The sequence below is a fragment of the Mustela erminea genome, chromosome 8, assembly GCF_009829155.1.
Source record: "Mustela erminea isolate mMusErm1 chromosome 8, mMusErm1.Pri, whole genome shotgun sequence".
Taxonomy (NCBI): domain Eukaryota; kingdom Metazoa; phylum Chordata; class Mammalia; order Carnivora; family Mustelidae; genus Mustela; species Mustela erminea.
The window spans coordinates 67,745,539-67,763,954 of record NC_045621.1 but is presented as its reverse complement, the minus strand read 5'-3'; the positions used below and the strand labels follow the sequence as shown (position 1 = coordinate 67,763,954).

At 43.2% G+C, this 18,416-nt stretch overlaps 1 long non-coding RNA gene across 1 annotated transcript in view; it reads right to left on the bottom strand.

The window, feature by feature from the left end:
- Positions 1 to 16,006, bottom strand: part of LOC116597776 — an 89,305-nt gene extending 73,299 nt beyond the window's left edge. The window contains exon 1 of the long non-coding RNA XR_004288777.1: positions 15,720 to 16,006. This is a non-coding gene — a long non-coding RNA (uncharacterized LOC116597776). The remainder of the gene's footprint in view (positions 1 to 15,719) is intronic.
- Between the last annotated feature and the right edge of the window lie 2,410 nt (positions 16,007 to 18,416).

Genomic DNA, 18,416 nt, shown 5'->3' with positions numbered 1-18,416 from the left:
AAAAGGCGGGGGCACCTGGGTGGCTCAATCACTTAACTGTCTGACTCTTGGTTTCAGCTCAGGTCATGATCTCAGGGTCATGAGATCAAGCCCATTTAGGATTCTCTCTCCTTGATATATCTAAGAAGTTCTTCTGGTCCGATGTGTCATTCAACACTCTTGTTTCTTTGTTAATCTCCTGTTTAGATGATCTGTCCAATGCTGAGAGTGAAGTGTTAAAAATCCCCTACTATTAATGCATTATTGTCCGTCTGATTCTTTATTTTGGTTAACAGCTGGCTTATATAGTTGGCTGCTCCCATTTTGGGGCATAGATATTTACAACTATTAGATTTTCTTGTTGGATAGACTCTTTAAGAATGATATAGTAGGGGCACCTGGGTGGCTCAGTGGGTTAAGCCTCTGCCTTCAGCTCAGGTGATGATCTCAGGGTCCTGGGATCAAACCCCGCATCGGGCTCTCGGCTCCGTGGGGAGACTGCTTCCTCCTGTCTCTGTCTGCCTCTCTGCCAACTTGTGATCTTTCTCTCTATGTGTCAAATAAATAAAAATCTTTAAAAAAAAAAAAAAAGAATGATATAGTAGTGGGGTGGGGGAGGGGGTAACAGGGTGTTGTGATGAGCACTGGGTATTATACATAACTAATGAATCACTGAACACTATAAAAAACTAACGAGGTACTACACAGTGGCTAACTAACACAATAATAAAAATAAATAAATATTTAAAAAAATAAAGATTCTCCTTGAGGTGCCTGGGTGATTCAGTTGTTTAAGTGTCTGCTTCAGCACAAGTCATGATCCCAGGGTCCTGGGATCGAGCTCAGCACAGAGCTTCCTGCTGGGCAGGGAGTCTGCTTCTCCCTCTCCCTCCCCCTGCTCATGCTTTCTCCTTGTTCTCTCTCTCTCAAACAAATAAATAAAAATTAAAAAAAAAAAAAGTTTCTCCCTCTCCCTGTGCCCCTCCCTACCACAGACACACACTTACTCGCTCTCTCTAAAGCAAATAAATCCTTAAAAAAATAAACTAAAAAAAATTTTTTTTGAAGCAGCTTCTATTAAGAAAGCAGCTTCCCGGTTCATCCTTCACCTCATTTCCTTGCCCTGTCTACCTGATATGCGAATGCCTCCATCTCATATTTCTTTCTGTACCTTCAGGTCCTTCCAGTTCTTGACCCAGAACTCCATAGAAAAAGCTAATGTTGGCACCTGAGGCAGGCCTTTTTCCAGGTGGTAAGTTTGAGAAAAACAACCTACAACTGGCTCGAGAGAAACTGTAGACTGGAATGACACACCCTTCAAACAGGGACGTCTGTCCAGCACTGGTTTCACATACATCCAAACCCCTGCAATCGCTCCCTTCAACATCATCTCTTTTAAAAGGTTTGTTAAATTCATTGCAAATAAAGAAACACGGTTTTCAGGAGGTAGTAGTTTCTCTGTTTCTTAAATGGTCGCCTTTGGGATTTGGTTGTTTGAGACTTTTTTCTCTTCCATTTCTGCAAAGAACATGAATCTCTCTGCCTCTCAAGTCCTACTGACCACAGCCAAGCAAACAGCTGATGACATGAAAGCCGGTAAGTACAAAATCCTTGACATTGCTTCTCCATCTCAGGCACGTCCCACCTTAAGAGGGCTCCCCTCCTCTTGGTAGAAAACAAAAACCTTCCCTGACCCCTTTGCAGCGAGGCCTCACCCGAGGGATCTGGGCTCTGCCGGTCAGAGATTCTTACGCAAGGCTTCATTTGGAAATGAGCCATAGAGGAAGCCAAGTGTGCAAAATCCATTTCCTAGAAAGGGTGGCGGTGGGCATCCAGCTTTCAGGGGCACCAGCAGCATGAGCTGGGCTCTGGGGTCTAGACCTGGAGGCAGCAGCACAGGCCCTTTACTGCTTCCCCCTAGGGATGTGGTTGGTCTGAGTCTTCTTCTGGTTTCCTGACCTCAACACTTGACTGACTCTCTGGCCCTCCCAGAGATTTTGAGTCTTCATACCCTTTAATAAAGTCCTTTTCCACTTCAGCTTCAGTGAGGGGGTTAGTCATTGGTAACTAAGGTCCTTAAGAGACACCACGCCCATGGAGCCCTCCCTGATCTCCAGGCAGCGTGCAACTCTCATTGTACCTGCTGGTGTCCTCGCTTCTCACGGGCGGTTGTCCCTCTCCCCCAAGGACCTTAGCTCCTTCCTGCCCCAGGCCTTCACCCAGGCTCACCCCTCCGCCAAGAATGCTCTGTCCCTGCTCTAAACCCTGGCTCCCTCCTAAACTGAGAACACAGCTCCAAGCTGACAGGTTAGGTTCCCCTCGTGCACATCCTCCTGGCATCCTATACTTACCCTCGTGACACTTATCACAATTGAAATTAAGTACTTAGTTGGCTAATTAATGTTTTTCTCCCCCAAAGAGCCTATAATAATTATAATAATAACTAACATTTGTTGAGCTCTTTCCAAATACCAGGAAGCCTTCTAAGTGCTTGATGTGGATTATCTCATTTAATCTTCACTGCAACTCCGGGGAAGTCATTATTACAACACCTGTTTCACAAATGGGGAAACTGAGGCTCGGAGAAATTAAAGAACAAATCCTGGGCCACATGAAAAGTACATTCTGGGGCCAGGAAATCTGACTCCAGGTCACACTCTTAATCCCATCTATGGTCTCTGTACTGGGTGCCTGACCCCCACCCTCAGAAGTTGTGCAAGATAAGTCATGGGAGGGGAGAATGTATGAAGTTTATCTCTCTCTTTATGTATATATTTACTTACATCATCTTAATTAATTTATTTTGTATGTCCTTTTTATAATGTATATTTTATGATGTAAATAATAGCAATACATTACATAATTTATAAGTAAATTTAAAAAGTATAGATACGCTCAATTTTTTTTTATGCTACAGGGATGTACAAAGACAAGTTTGGAGGCCACCGCTCTGAGCTCTGTGAAAGCAGGGCTCCTGCTCACCAGCGTGCCCCCAGCCGCTAGCGCAGAGCCCGACACAACAGACACCCAGTAAAGATGTGCTGACTGGACAGTCGTCCCTCTCACAAAACCCAGCAGTAAGAGGAAGAAAGTGCCAATGTCCCACTTGTAAGTTAGGATTTTCCAATATTTTTGCATCCCCGAAGACTTCCTTGCCTGCTCCTTCTCAAATTCTGAATCTGAGACCAATTTTCATCCATGCCTATAGATTGCCCACTCCTTGCAGAGAATAATTTTCCGTCGAGCCAGAGGTGCCGACCGTCCCTCAGGCAGCCTGTGGGTTCTTAAGATTATTTTGCACCGACCTGCTGTCATTGACAGTGAAGCCTGGATGGGGACTGGTGGTGCCAGGCAGAACTCGGGGACATGCAAGTCACCCGTGCAAAGTCTGCACCAGCTCCTCTCTGCCTCCACTGACCTTCCACTTTGGGCCCCTCCTTCCCCTGCAGGTACAAAGGCTCATGGGGGTCTGGGGGTGGGGAGGGTAGTACCTGAGCAAGGAAGAGACAACACGGTTTTTAACAAAGAAAGGGGCCAGCAACTGGAGAACATGGCCCTTCTTTCCACTCTGACAAACTGGTGGTGAAAGTGGAACATCCCTAAACAAATTCTTGCTAAACTGAAAACTAATGAAACTCACCCACTCTGGTAGGTGGAAAGATGCAGCTCGCCCACCATGTGGGCGTGGATTTCCCACAGGGCCCTTGAAAACGCCGCTCTGGACATAGGTTCATACTCGGCAAGTGTTCTTCTTCAGTCATTTTTAGAATTCCGCAACCATTGAACTGTTTTTTTAAATGTTTGTGGGTTTTTTCTTCTTGAAAAATCTAAGAAATGTGTGGGTGTGGAGGGGCAGCTCAAAGAGGCCTGCAGAAACATCAGACCTAACCACCAAAGAACAATCCAGGGTCAGAGATCTCAAGGTCAAGAAAGGTGAGCTCGGGTAAAGAGGCCAACGGCTGCATTTATGGTCCCGCAGTGCCCGGCACGGGGCGGCCCCATGAGCTTGGCTGAGGGTGGAAATCACTCCTGGATCTAAGGGTGCCCCACAGACCAGGATCCCTGCAGCAGACTTGCCTCGCGCAGACCGGCTTCTTGGTTGTCCCCCACCTTAAACAGGGCCAGTGGCGTGCAAGCAGCAGGCTCCGGGCTGCCCAGGTTAGCGAGACAGGAAGCAGCCAGTAACTGCCACCACGTGGAGCTTGGTGTTGCCAAGGGCCTTGACTCTGGCCGGGGCAGCCCTGCTGTGTGTTCGTGAACCAGCGCGCCTCGCCTTCCAAGTCTTCCGTGCAGAGAGAACCCCGAAGCCCGCATTCACACGGCCGCCACCTGCCCGACTCCTTCAAAGCGAATTTCTCATTTATTTAAAACATATGAACTGTGATGGGAACCTTCAAAACATTTAAAAAAATATTTTAAGGCTGTCTTTTAAAAATCCCCTGAAATACATTTTAAAGATATTTTCTCTGCAAATACATATTTGATATGCACAGTCACCAATGCAACAATCATTTAGTTAGAACTGGCTATCTGCCGGGCAGTGTGCTCATGGCTGGGAATGTAAAATGAAAAAATACACACACACACACACGAAATATATATAAACACACAAATTTGTATCCTGTTAAATTTGAACTGAAATATTAACCATCTAATCTTGACATTAAATATATTACTTGGTTAACTCCCTAAGATAGTAGGAAAATATCTGTTCCGATGATTGCCAAGCTAATGGCTCTCAATCAAGCGTGTTCGCTTGACTCACTTTGGGAGCTTTTGAAAAGTGCTAATGCCAAAGCCCTACCTCAGACTCACTAAATCAGAATTTCTAAAAATGGGCCCCAAGAGTATGTCCTTGGAAAATGCTCCCAGGTTGTTTTGAAGCTTTCCCATTGATCTAAATAATTTTAACAGAGGCTGAACAGCTGAGATCCACATTCCCTAGTTACGAGTAGCTGCTTCCAAACCAAATTTCTTTACAATTTTTAAGTAGTTGCCATTCAGGCTGATCACATTTAACAAATGGGCTATGTGATGAGGTGGAGGGTACTTTCTGCTAACTGGGATCCAGACATGCCAGACACCATGACTGAGATGTTTGGGGTAAGGAGCGTAGGCAGGACACTAGGGAAATGAGACAGGGGACCACACCCATTGGTTAAGTGGTGCCCCAGAAATTAAATCCAACCCAGAAACCCAGAGAGGGACATGGGGGAACCAACCACAGATCATGTCTGAAACTTACTCACTAGAAAAGGGGTCTATATTTCACCATTGGTTCATGTACCAGTTGGGGGCAGGCCCTTCTAGCTGGTAGATAGGGAAAGCAAAGGTCACTATTCCCCATACTAAAAAACTGGGGCAAGAACAAAGGAATATCGGGACTCCTGGGTGGCTCAGTTGGTTAAGCATCTGCCAGGATCCTGGGATCAAGCCTGGTATCAGGCTGCTGGCTCAGTGGGGAGCCTGCTTCTCCCTCTCCTTCTACCTGTAGCTCTCCCTGCCTGTGTTTTCTGTGTGTCAAATAAATCAATAAAATCCTTTTTAAAAGATTTTTTTAAAATTTTTAAATTTTGGGGGCGCCTGGGTGGCTCAGCGGGTTGAGCCTCTGCCTTCAGCTCAGGTCATGATCTCAGGGTCCAGGGATCAAGCCCCGCATCGGACTCTCTGCTCGTCAGGGAGCCTGCTTCCCTCTCTCTCTGCCTGCCTCTCTGCCTACTTGTGATCTGTCTCTTTCTCGCTCTCTGTCAAATCAGTTTTTTTTAAATCTTTAAAAAAAATTTGTTTTAATTTTTAATTTCTAAAAAGAAATATTATTAGTGCCAGGGAAACCCATTTATTTAGAGAGTTTCATTTTCACACAAGAAAAGGATGAATAATAGCAAATGTTTGTGAAGCATTTACCATGGGCACTGTTCTAAATGCCTTTAAAGAATGAACCTATGGGGCGTCTGGGTAGCTCAGCTATTGGGCATCTGCCTTTAGTTCAGGTCATGATCCCAGGGTCCTGGGATAGAGCCCTGCATCGGGGCTCCCTGCTCGGCAGGAAGCCTGCTTTCCCTCTCCCACTCCCTCTATTTATATTCCCTCTCTGTCTCTGTCAAATAAATAAATAAAATCTTTAAAAAAAAAAAAAAAAAAAAAGAAAGAAAGAGTGAATCCAACACTACCATTAGATGCCCTCAAGCTGGGAAGCTTGGTCTCAATTAAAGTAGCTCCAAAAAGAAAGGTTTTTAAAACCTTGTTTTCATCAACAAAATTCTGTTTCTGCCTTGCTGGTGTGTCCCTGGCCTTCAGTAGTTTTGGACATTCCAGCCATGCCACAAGTCAGTGATATACATGTTCGGGCCAATGTTATCATTAACCCCCTTAAGCGTGATCACGCTGGGATTATTAGCAAAGGACTCCAAACTATGTTCTCAACTAAAAATAGAATGTGAGCCACAAATGTAAGCTACACAGGTAACTTTTACACTTTCTAGTCACCATATTAAAAAAAGTAAAATGTGAAATTAATGTATTGATGTATATATTCAGCCCAGTAGATCTGAAATAATATCACTTTAATCTATCCATATGAAAAGATTATTGGTAAGATATTTTATACTCTTTTTTCACGGTAAGTCTTTGAAATCCAGTGTGTATTTTTTACATAGCACATCACAATTCAAACTAGATACATTTCTTTATTTTTTAACTTCATTGAGGAATAACTGGGAATAATTAACACATGTACTTATAGATATTTGAAGTACAAAGCTAGCTTATTTCAAGTTCCTCATAGGCACGTATGGCCAGTGGCTTACATGCAGGAGAACACAACTCTAGAGGAAGGTGAAGTGTAGCCGCACGGTCAGGGTGAATACCCAAAACCACCTCAGTGCTAACGTTGAAGATACGAGAGGGTTTTTTTGTGTTTTGTTTTGTTTTGTTTTGTTTTTAACAGAAACCACTTTTCCTTATACTCTCATCCTTAGATGATAGGAATCTATCACCCATGGCTTGAATGTCCTCTTTTTCAATGTGCATGATTATTTGGGATAAATCTTTTACATTTTAGTTGTCTCTTATGCAGAAACCTTTTTTACAATGGGCCAGAGTTATTCCCATTAGGACTTCCTGTCTGAGTCTCTGGAATTTGGCGAATCAGAGGTCTGGGCCCCCGGGGTATCTCTGACCGGATCCCTAATGAAATCTTCGAGCTGTTCCATAAAGAGGCCCAACCTCTCAGAACCCAAGATTTTAAACATACAGTTGCTTTCACACATCCCCAAGCCCCTTTTGGTCTCAGTGTTTGCTTTCTCTGTAGTTCTTCTCAGTCTCTCTTGATACACAAGGACCACAGTAGCTCTCAGCATTTCAATGGTAGACACAATTCAGGGCAGAGATTACCCTTGGGGTTTACATTTATTTCAATCATGCCTGCATTTTCTGTGTTCCCCTGCCTTCCCCCCCCACCACCTTTTTTTTTTTTTTTTTTAAACTGTTGTCACACCTGAGTAAGGAAATCACATTTCTAAAATCCAGGATACTTCTCCGTGGTACTTCTTACTTTTTGAAAAACAAATTCTTTGAGAGAAGGCAGATCAGAATTCCAAAACCTCAAGCATCAACAGGGAGTGGCCAGTCTGACAGTTATTACCATGTACATACTTGTCTAATATTTTTTTATCCTGAAACTTAATTTGGGTGACTAATATCCCCTGGGATAGGCCAGACACCTGTTTCCTACCTACCCCACCCAAATTCCCAAGAGATTCTCAAAAAACATGCCATGTAAGAAAGACTGTTCTGTTCATTTTTAACTTTCTAGAACCTTCCAAGCCAAAGCTGTATGATGAGCAAAATACTTCCCTCCTACTGCACCAGCCGCCCTTAATATTGAGACCTGGGAAGGACAGCTGATGGGGCTTGTTTCAGTCATGGCCAGCCATGGGGTCCACAGAGAAAGCAAGACCAACTTCTGGTATGACGCCATGAGCAAGGAGGGGTGTGACTGTTAGGCTTCTGAGAGGGACTCAGAAAGAGGAAGGGGTGCCTGGGTGGCTCAGTTGGTTAGGTGTCCAACTCTTGATTTAAGCTCAGGTCATGATCTCAGGGTCCTGAGATGGAGCCTGGCATCTGGCTCCATGCTGGGCGCGAAGTCTGCTTTCAGTGCTCCCTCTCCCTCTGCCCCTACCCCACCCTCTCTCTCTCTGTGTCCTCTTCTCTAGAAAAATAAATAAATACATAACTCAATAAATAAAGTTAAAATGAAGAAAAGGAGCGGATAAATGAATCGAGAGGGGAGTGGGTGCAAAAGACTCAGATGGCTGGGGGTGGGGAACAGGGGGGGGGGGGAGAGAACCCGTGTGTGTGTGTGTGTGTGTGTGTGTGTGTGTGTGTGGAACAGGGGGATTTACAATGCAGAAAATATGGAAGGCAGTCCCTGGAGCATTCCTTCAGGATGCCCCCATTAGCTCCCTGCAGGATGCCCTTTCCTGCTGAAGTCTTTAAAATGCTAAGTATGGGAAAGATTGAGTAGAAGCGGGGAGGAGGGGAGAGGGGAAATTGGTTATTCCTCATCACATTCCATCTGTGAGACAATGCTCCATGCCACTGAGAGATCAGCAATTTGACATTATCTTCCTGCTCTCAGGGCCTGTATTTCCTTCTCTCTCCCCACCCCCCCACGCCACGCTAGACCTTGAGACTTTAATTATAGGGAAGGTGAAGGTTTTGCATCTGTCTGGAAAACAAGGCGGGCATTTATTTTTTTTTTTTCCTGCTCCTTTTAAATCCTGGGATTTTCCATCATTAGCCATCAAATGAATTCTTAAGGAGTTTCTTGCTAATCCCCGTCTGGGTGATTTTAGACACACACACACACACACACACACACACACACAACCGCAGTATAAATGCAGACTGGAGTAAATAGTAGGCAGTCGGTTACTGACAGCAGAAATTCTGAAATCTTTTGTTCAAAGAAGAGGACTTTTCCTGGGTGTTTCAAGTAATAAGCAGACAGGAAGCAAGGGAAGCAGTTCTTGGTGGGGCCGAGGGAGCTGGCTTCAGCTACTGTGTTCACGGCTGCCCCATCCCTAAGCTACCCTGTGAGGAATGACTGTTCCACTCCAGCCTACGCCTGACTCAGGCGATTATTTGAGTAGCGTGAGGTCTAGGGGAGCCTATCACCCAGCGGGGCCCGCAGTAGACGGGCTTGTAGAATAGGAAGCAAATAAGAACTCATCACAAACCTTAGAGGCTCTGCTTCCAGTCAAGAAGTCATTCTCTCCCCTGCTTTCCAGAGACAATCAGCTATTAGTCAGCAGAGACCTGATGATTCTTCCATAATTTATTTGGCCTATCCAACTCTTGACCCAAGGAAATTACTGGCATGGCTCATGGTTTGTACCATTTAAAGCAGTTCCACACAGGAGGGTCCCTTAGGTCCAAGGTCGGCAGCAATATTCAAAAGTGGGTTGTCGACAGATTAATTTCTTTCATGCGGTCAACCATCCAAGGAGTATTACCCAGCCATGAAAAGGAAAAAAAGAGGAAAAGGAAAAAATGGAAAAAAAAGACTCTGATACGTACAACATAGATGAAGACTGAAAAAGTCATGCTAAGTGGGAGAAGCCACAAAAGGTCACCTATTACATGAAACCGCTATATGAAAGATCCCAAATAGGCAAATTCATAGAGACAGACAGCAGATCTGTGGTTACCAGGCACTGAGGAGGGGGGAAGTGAGGACTGACTGCTCAAGAATGCAGGGTTTCCTTTTGGGGAGACGAAAATGTTTTGGAACTAGACGGACGGTGTGATGGTTACACCAGGGTGTGAATTTACTAAATATCACTCATGGTTGATTTTATCTTATGTGAATTTTACCACATTTTTTAAAAGAGCCAAATGGGTTAAAAAAAAAAAAAAAAAAAAAAGGAAGCCACACTAACCATCATCTTCAGCAGAGACTTTCCTTCCCTTCATTCCTGAATTCAGCCTTGTTAAAAGCTTCCCTGAGTTAATCAACGACCAATTTTTCCCAATCAACCCCATAAAGGAACCATCTGATTAAGTGAGCCAATACCAGACAACTACTGTGTACAGTGACCTTGGTCTGTATTAATCATCCAAAGGTCGCTGTCTCCATGGAAGCCCACGAAGGCTTTGCACAAAGGTGATGGAAAGCGATCACACGGAGATTTTCTTCAAACCAGGGAACAACCTTCAGATTCATTTCATCCTGGGAAATTTCCCTCACTGAAACACAAAGGTGGTTTTAAGGTCTAAGCTTTTCATTGCATGAAAACTTCTTTGGGGTAAATAAAAAAGCACATATAAACAGGGAGATGGATATGGTGGTGTACGCATAGATATTTTTCAGGACAAAATCAGATACTTGTCAACAGTGTCACCTCAGGGAAAGAGACAGGGGCAGGGGAACTTCATTTGCTACATTGTAATTTTTAAAGCCATTTATGTTTTCTAATTATGTAATTATATGATTTTAATAATATATATTTATATATTCTATTTGCCCATAAATATATATAATACCTAAATATAATATAAAAACACCAGCTGGGTCACTGGACTCTTTCAACTGGGTCTCATTAATTTAATCACTAGAAAACAGTTGAATTCAAAATGATAGACATTTTCCCAAAATGAGTCACTAAGACACTTCAAAAATGTCAATGACATAAAGAATAGGGGAAAAAATTGCTGAGGAACTGTAGCAGATGAAAGGATTCAATGTACAAGTTTTGTGGAATCCTGAGTGAGAAAGTTGTTGACAAATTCTATAAAGGACATGATTGGGACAATTGGGAAATTTCAATCTGGACTGTAGATTGGATAATGGTACTCCTCATAGATCAATGTTTAAATTACTGGATGTGATCAATATAAGAGATCATAGGAGAATTAATTTGCTTTTAGGAGATAAACAATGAAGGGGAGACAGTTCAACACATCAATTCCCATGTGTGTATATGTGCATGCGTGTGTGCATGCCTATGTACGTGTGTATGTGTGTGTGTATGTGTGGAGAGAGAAAGAAAGCAAATGTAGACCTCTCTGAATTTTTACCTAAGAAATGTTTTTGAAAAGAAGAAAAGAGGGGTGCCTGGGTGGCTCAGTGGGTTAAAGCCTCTTCCTTCAGCTCAGGTCATGATCTCAGGGCCCTGGATCAAGCCCTGCATCTGGCTCCCTGCTCAACAGGGAGCCTGCTTCCCTCTCTGCCTGCCTCTCTGCCTACTTGTGATCTCTCTCTCTCTCTCTGTCAAATAAATAAATAAAATCTTAAAAAAAAAAAAAAAAAGAAGAAGAAGAAGAAGAAGAAGAAAAGAAATTCTGGCTTGTATTATATTAGTTGCAGCAATAATCAAAGAGCGGGAAGCAGCAGTGTGAAGTTTAAGTTCTCAGCCACCAAACAAAATTTTCAAGAAAGTCTCCCTGACCCTTAATTTAATTACAGAAAACATCCCCAGCAGAGAAATTTGCTCTTCTCAGGGGCCTCCCAGCAGTCCATGCCAGGCCCCCTTTGAGGGAAACTGCCCGCTGTCCTCCACCCTCTGCCGGTCGGTCTGTGCCCAGGCAGAAACAAGTCCTAGGAGACTTACATTTGATAAGCCCACCAGGTTCCCATTCTTCTCACTCCATTTATCCTTCACGTTATTACACACATGCGCATTCACACACACACACACACACACACACTTTGTACAACACGTACTTCTGATGTTCCTTACAACACATACTTCTGATGTTCCTGGGGACTGATGAGGCTTGTAATAAAGCCAGACTCCTTCGGCAATTAGCCTCATAATAACAGACCTCTCTAGATCTTGGAGCAACAAGTCAGATACTTTGTTTCCTAAGGAGACAGACCTGGCTTCAAATCTCAGGTCTGCCATTTATGTATTATGTTCACTTGGCCCATTACTTAACCTCTCTAAGCCTCAGTTTTTTCCATCTCTAAAATGGGATGATAATAGTCATTATCACTCCACTGGGCTGCTTGCAGAGTTAATAAGATGGTGCCGGCATGCAGCCCAGCCCAGGGAAGGTACTCCAAAAACGAGAATGTAATTACTTTAAAAAAAAAAAAAAAAAACTGTTGTTTTGAAGGAGACTGACTGTAATGTATGAAAAATCAAAGATCATTTTAAGAAGTCACCTCGATTATAGAAAAAGGATTATTTAGTGAGGGATTTAATTTTTCCTGAACTATTCACGATGAGCAAAATCATTGAAAAATGATACTTTTAAAGGGCAAACTTATTACACAATGACACTTCCAAGGTTTATTATTCCTCGTAGTTAACTACTTATCTCTTCAATTTTAACACAAAGCTAATCATTAATATTATCGTATTCTAGAAGTAATTATTTTAAAAGCTTTTGCTGTAATAGCTGAAGCCAACCTGGCTATTCCCAGTACCAAAGAAAGTAAAAGTGTTTATTTTTTTTAGGACTGACATGAAAGAGATTGATTTTTGATGCCAAGAAATCACTTAGCATTCATGTGACTTCAACTTCACAGCATCTTGGAATATGTTTATCCTTAATCAAAATTCTTCCTAGAGGCAAAATGCCAACACCTTCTCTCTTGTACTTTCTCTAACAAAACCCAAAGAGAAGTTAAAGACAAGGTCATGACCTTCTGCTCACCAGCAGTGTGGGTGAACACCTTGCAATGTCATAAACCACCATAAGCTGTAACCACTTCAAGTCCATTTCTTCTGGTCACCTCTTGCCTGGATAATACTGTGCCTAGCTTTCTGGTGGAGAAACTGAGACATAGAACTGGAAAAGGCTAAGATCAAAATATCCATTAAGATGAAATCCCTGAGGGGGTGCCTGAGTGGCTCTGTTAGTTAAACATCTGCCTTCAGCTCGGGTTATGATCCCAGGGTCCTGGGACTGAGCCCTGCATCTGGGTCCCTGCTCTGCAGGAAGTCTGCCTCTCCCTCTCCTTATGCCTCTCCCCTTCACTCATGCTCGCTCTCTCTCTCTCTGTGTCAAATAAGTAAATAAATTTTTTTCTAAAAAAAAGAAAGAAAACAAAAAGAAATCACAGAAGAGAGCACCTGGGTGTCACAGTCAGTTAAGCATCCAACTCTTGGTTTTGGCTCAGGTCTGATCTCAGGGTTGTGGGATCAAGCCCCACCCCAGGCTCCATGTTCTGCAGGGAATCTGCGTGAGATGCTATCTCTCTCCCTCTAACCACCCACCCCACTCTCACTCTCTCTCTTTCTCTAAAATAAAAATCAAAAAATCTTAAAAAAAAAAAAAAAAAAGATAAAATCACTGGAGTCTCCAGTACCCACCATTCATTGTGTGAAACATGAAGAATCAGTAAAGGGTGCGCATACTTCTAGAACAACCTACTAATCAAATTTCAACTTGCATGCTGGAAGTGGGGGCTGGTTACTTTTTTACCATCAGCCCCAATTTCAGCACAGATGAAGATAAAGAATTTTTTTATTTTTAAATTCCTATCCAGTAAATAGTCGTTTAATAAAATATATTTCCGTAAGATTTACTGTGAGCTTAACCACAGAAAAGTGCTAGACACTGTTTTTAGCGCTTTATGTACCTCAACCAATTCAGTCCTTAAAACAGTTTTATGTTATACGGATGAGGAAACAAAGGCATGAAGATTCAGTAACGTGCCAGAAGTCATGGAATGATCCCTAAACACACTGTTAAGCAAATTAGAGAATACTCTATAGATCCCATTTCTGTTAGGAAAAAAGATTTAATATTTGCAAGTGTGCGTGCATGTGTGTGTGTGTGTGTGTGTGTGTGTGTGTGTGAGAAAAAGGCCCAGACAGATACACTTCAATTACTATTGGTGACCACTTCCAGAGAGGGGAGGAGTGGATGGGGGAGACAAGGAGGACTTCCATAGTTTGCTCATTTTACTTCTCTATCATTTGCATATTTTATAATGAGAATATTCCAGGCATTAGCGTTCATATTTTTTACCTTGGAAAAATCTAATACAGTTCCAGTTCTAGCAAAGCAACCACAGAAATGAGCTTATCCTTCCTCTGAAGGCACATAAAACTCCCTTTGTGATTTACTGTTATAGTAATCTCCACCAAAATTTTCAGACAACTGGGGCATCTGGGTGGCTTAGGTGGTTAAGTATCTGACTCCTGATTTCAGCACAGGTCATGCCCTCAGGGTCGTGAGATCGAGCCCCAGGATGGCCTCCACGTGGAGCACAGAGTCTGCTTGAGATTCTTTCTCCCCTTCCCCACAGTGAAGCTCTCTCTTTCTCTAAACAAATACTTAAATAAAATCTCTTTAAAAAATTTTTCAAACAAGCTCTTTCCTTGTATGCTAGCAGGCCCAGGCTGGGTGTGGCTGTATATACTTATCTCAGTAGTTCTCTACAAAATCATCATAAGGGATAGATTCAAATGTTTATTTAAAAATTTTTTCAAATGAACTATTGGGACTTCATCAAGATAAAAAGCTTCTGCACAGCGAAGGAAACAATCAACAAAACTAAAGAGCAGCCTACGGAATGGGAGAAGATATTTGCAAATGACATATCTGACAAATGGTTAGTATCCAAAACCTATAAAGCACTTATCAAACTCAACACCCAAAAAGAAAATAATCCATTTACTAAATGGGCAGAGGACATGAGTAGACATTTTTCCAAAGAAGACATACAGAAGTCCAACAGACATATGAAAAGATGCTCAACATCACTCATCATCAGGGAAATACAAGTCAAAACCACAATGAGCTACCACCTAACACTGGTTAGGATGGCTAAAATTAACAGGAAATGATGGGTGTTGGCAAGGATCAGAGAAAAGGAGCCCTCTTGCACTGCTGGTAGGAATGCAAGCTGGTATAGCCATTCTGGAAAACACTATGGAGGGTCCTCAAAAAGTCAAAAATAGAGCTACCCTACCATCCAGCAATTATACTCCTAGGATTTACGCAAAGAATACAAAAATACTGATTTGAAGGGGCACATACACCCCAATGTGTATAGCGGCATTATCAACAATAGCCAAACTAGTGCTTATTTGGAGAGAGCCCAAATGTCTACTGACTGATGAATACACAAAGAAGATGTTGGGGGGTGGGGATATATAGATATATAGATATAAAACTCGGTCATCAAAAAGAATAAAATTTGCCATTTGCAGGGTATGTATAAAGCTAGAGGGTATAATGCTAAGTGAAACCAAGTCAGTCAGAGAAAGACTCATGATTTTGCTCATATATGGAATTTTAGAAACAAAACAGAGAAACATAAGGAAAGGAGAAAAATAGAGGGAAGTGAATTATAAGAGCTGTTTAACTACAGAGAACAAACTGAGGGTTCCTGGAGGGGAGGTGGAAGGGCTTAATGGGTGGTGGGTATGAAGGAAGGCACTTGTGATGAGCACTGGGGGTTACAGGGAAATGAATCGCTAACTCTTATTCTGGAGACAAATATTACACTAAAATAAAATCTTTAAAAATAAAATAAAATAAATAATTTTTTAAAATTTAAAAATTTAAAAAAGTTTAAAAAATAAAATTTTAAAGAAGTATTTGGGGGCATCCGTGTCATAAAAATGGAATGATTTATGTAGTATATTACATAGCATTCTCCTCATACATCTTTCAACATTTCAACCTTCTAAAATACGGTGAAATAGGAAGCCCAGGAGATTATGATTCCCAGTTTATGCATGTGGAGTCTAAAATGCCCAAAGAATAAATACACTCACCCAAGATCGCAAGTGAATCAGGAGCGAAAAACCAGAAACAAAAACAAGATCTCCTGCTTCAGCTGGTCAATCATGTCTGCCTTCTTAGTTCCAACACTTGTTGGTAGAGTGATTGGATGTGAACTCTGGACGGGGCCTGAGTGATTATCTAACCCAGTGGCCCTCCTGGCTATGCCCCAGAATCACCTGGAGAGCCTTTAAAATGATCAGTGTGTGGGTCTCATCCCAGACTGATTCAATCAGAACCCTTATGGGTACGGTTCAGACATCTGTACTTTGTAGACACTTTTCAGTGATTCTAATGTGTAGTCAGAATAGAGAACCAACAATTTAGCCTTTAAGATGGCAAATAGGTGTCATTTTACATGCTTATTCTGATTCAGTGAAAATGATAAGAGAAGCTGTCTGAGCAGGACCACAAGATGACATCCGGGCTCCAAGGGAAAAGTGTTGTGAGAAGCCAACGGTGTCTGCTGTGGGTCCAGGAGGGTAAGCCACACAGGCGCTATGAACGCCCATCCTGATCGAGGAGGACATTGAGAACTTACACGCTTACCATGGAAATGAAACTAACTAGTGTCACAGCCCAGTCTAGACCCGGGTCTCCTAACATCGAGCTCAGCCCTCCATTTCTTTCTATCACTGAGTAGCTCCTACACCCACTCCTGACCACTGAGATGTCCCACCAGCCCTGTGGTTAACCTGACCGTTATCCTTGTGGCACCTGCCATACACCTGCTGTTTCATATTCCTACATGCAGTGTCCCTTGCACAAGAGTATAAAGAGACCCCCTAGAACAGGCGTGACCCCAGTGGTCAGGTGGCCACCGGGCACTTCTGGTACCAACTGCTTTCCCTGGTTGTTGCCATTCTGCTGGGCCTTAAAGAGAGACGGAGAGGGAGGCAACGCTGAGCCTGGGGCTGAGAAGAATGGCCACAGCTGCGGTTTGCTGCTAAGCTCCGGAAGGGCAACTCAAGAACATGCGTGGCCACCACACCAGGCAGCCTCTGCCATGCCCCAGATACAGGTCTCTGGCATCCTAATCACCGTCTGTATTAGAAGCCTGTGGGTGTGGGGGGAGGTGACTGTGTGTGTGTGTGTGTGTGTGTGTGTGTGTGTGACTCAGGGATCTGTCATAAAGGTCCCATGAGTCACTCACTTCCTGACCAACTCACAGTGGAGACAGCTTCAGGATGCACACAGGCACAGGAAAAGAGCCTCTTGGCCAGGAGTACGTTATATGTTTTCAGGAAACTGGTTACTTTTAATATAAACACACACGCGAGCGCACGCACGCACACACACACACACAGAGCACCCCAGCTTCAAGTCAATAAATTTAGCATCTCCTCATTGAGACAACACTGTCCAAATGGTTTTATTGAATTTTTTTTTCATTGTGGCAAAATACACATAACGCAAAATTGACTATTTTAACCATTTTTAGTGCACAGTTCAGTGGCATGAAGGACATTCACACTGTTGTACAACCATCACCGCTATCCGTCTCTAGCACTTTTTTATCTCCCCAAACTGAAACTCTGCACCCATTCAACACCAACTCTCCATTCTCCCCTCCCCCCAGCCCTGGTAACAACCAGTCTACTTTCCATCCCTATGAATTTGACTAAACTATCTTCCATCATGTTTTACTTCATTAATCATTTATCACTTCATTGTTATCTATGGCTCCTGGGTGTCTTCCCCCCCCACCAAGAATCCCCTGAATATACATAGAATTGGTTCTCTGGAGTTTTTATTCCTATCGGGTAGCCATAGATGGGGAAGCAGAGATGACCAAGGAGTGTTCCAAATGAGCAAAGAGGTCAGCTCCTGAGTACCCAACCCAACACATTGTGATCGCTCATACAAAGAAACAACAGTTTCCTACAATCCAATACTTTCCCCCGGTGGAGAATGGTGGCTTTGAAAGGCAATTGGCATGTGAGCCATAGCACGACTGGAGGCCTCCTACCTTGGCAGTTTTTCTGGAAAACCAATGACAGGAAAGCAGGGTAAGTAATCAACATCAATGTCTTTGGCCCACACATTGAATGGTTGTTAATAGTCTGCCTCAAAATGCACCAGCAGACCAACTCTGGCTCTGCACCGCTCTGCAGGAAGGGGGAGACCATGCCCACAAGGACTCAGCTGCTTCCCCTCACCATCCTGGGGGTCACCTCACAACCTCACTGCCTGCTCCTGACCACTGGTCTCAGGATCAGTGTGGACAACTCCCCAGGGTGTGGGCTTGGGAGAATCAGAAAGAAGTTAACTTCTAAGACGTCCTTTTGAGGATTTAAATGTTTTGAACCTGTGGTCCGTGGACACCCTATCCCATAGCCATGACCCAAAGGGAGTAAAAATGGTGGTCTTCTCATTGGTGACTATTTTGAATTCAGACCATGAACCAACCAAAATGAATGTGGTAAGGAATACAAAAGTATATAAAAGATGTGATCCCTTCCCGCAAGGAGCTCACAGGCTGTTTAGGAAGTTAGGACCCAGAGGCTGGGTCTCCAGACCTCCTAGAGGAAGGTGCTAGCAGAGCTGGATTCTTGTGGGAAGAAAGGCTCTGGAGGAAGTTGAGTCTCAGCGACCAACTGCGTTAAAACCAGTGGCTTTTCCAGAGCCTGGTTGCATCTGCCAATTTTTTAAATGTCTGCCCTTTGATCTCTGAAGTGGGCCCCCGACTA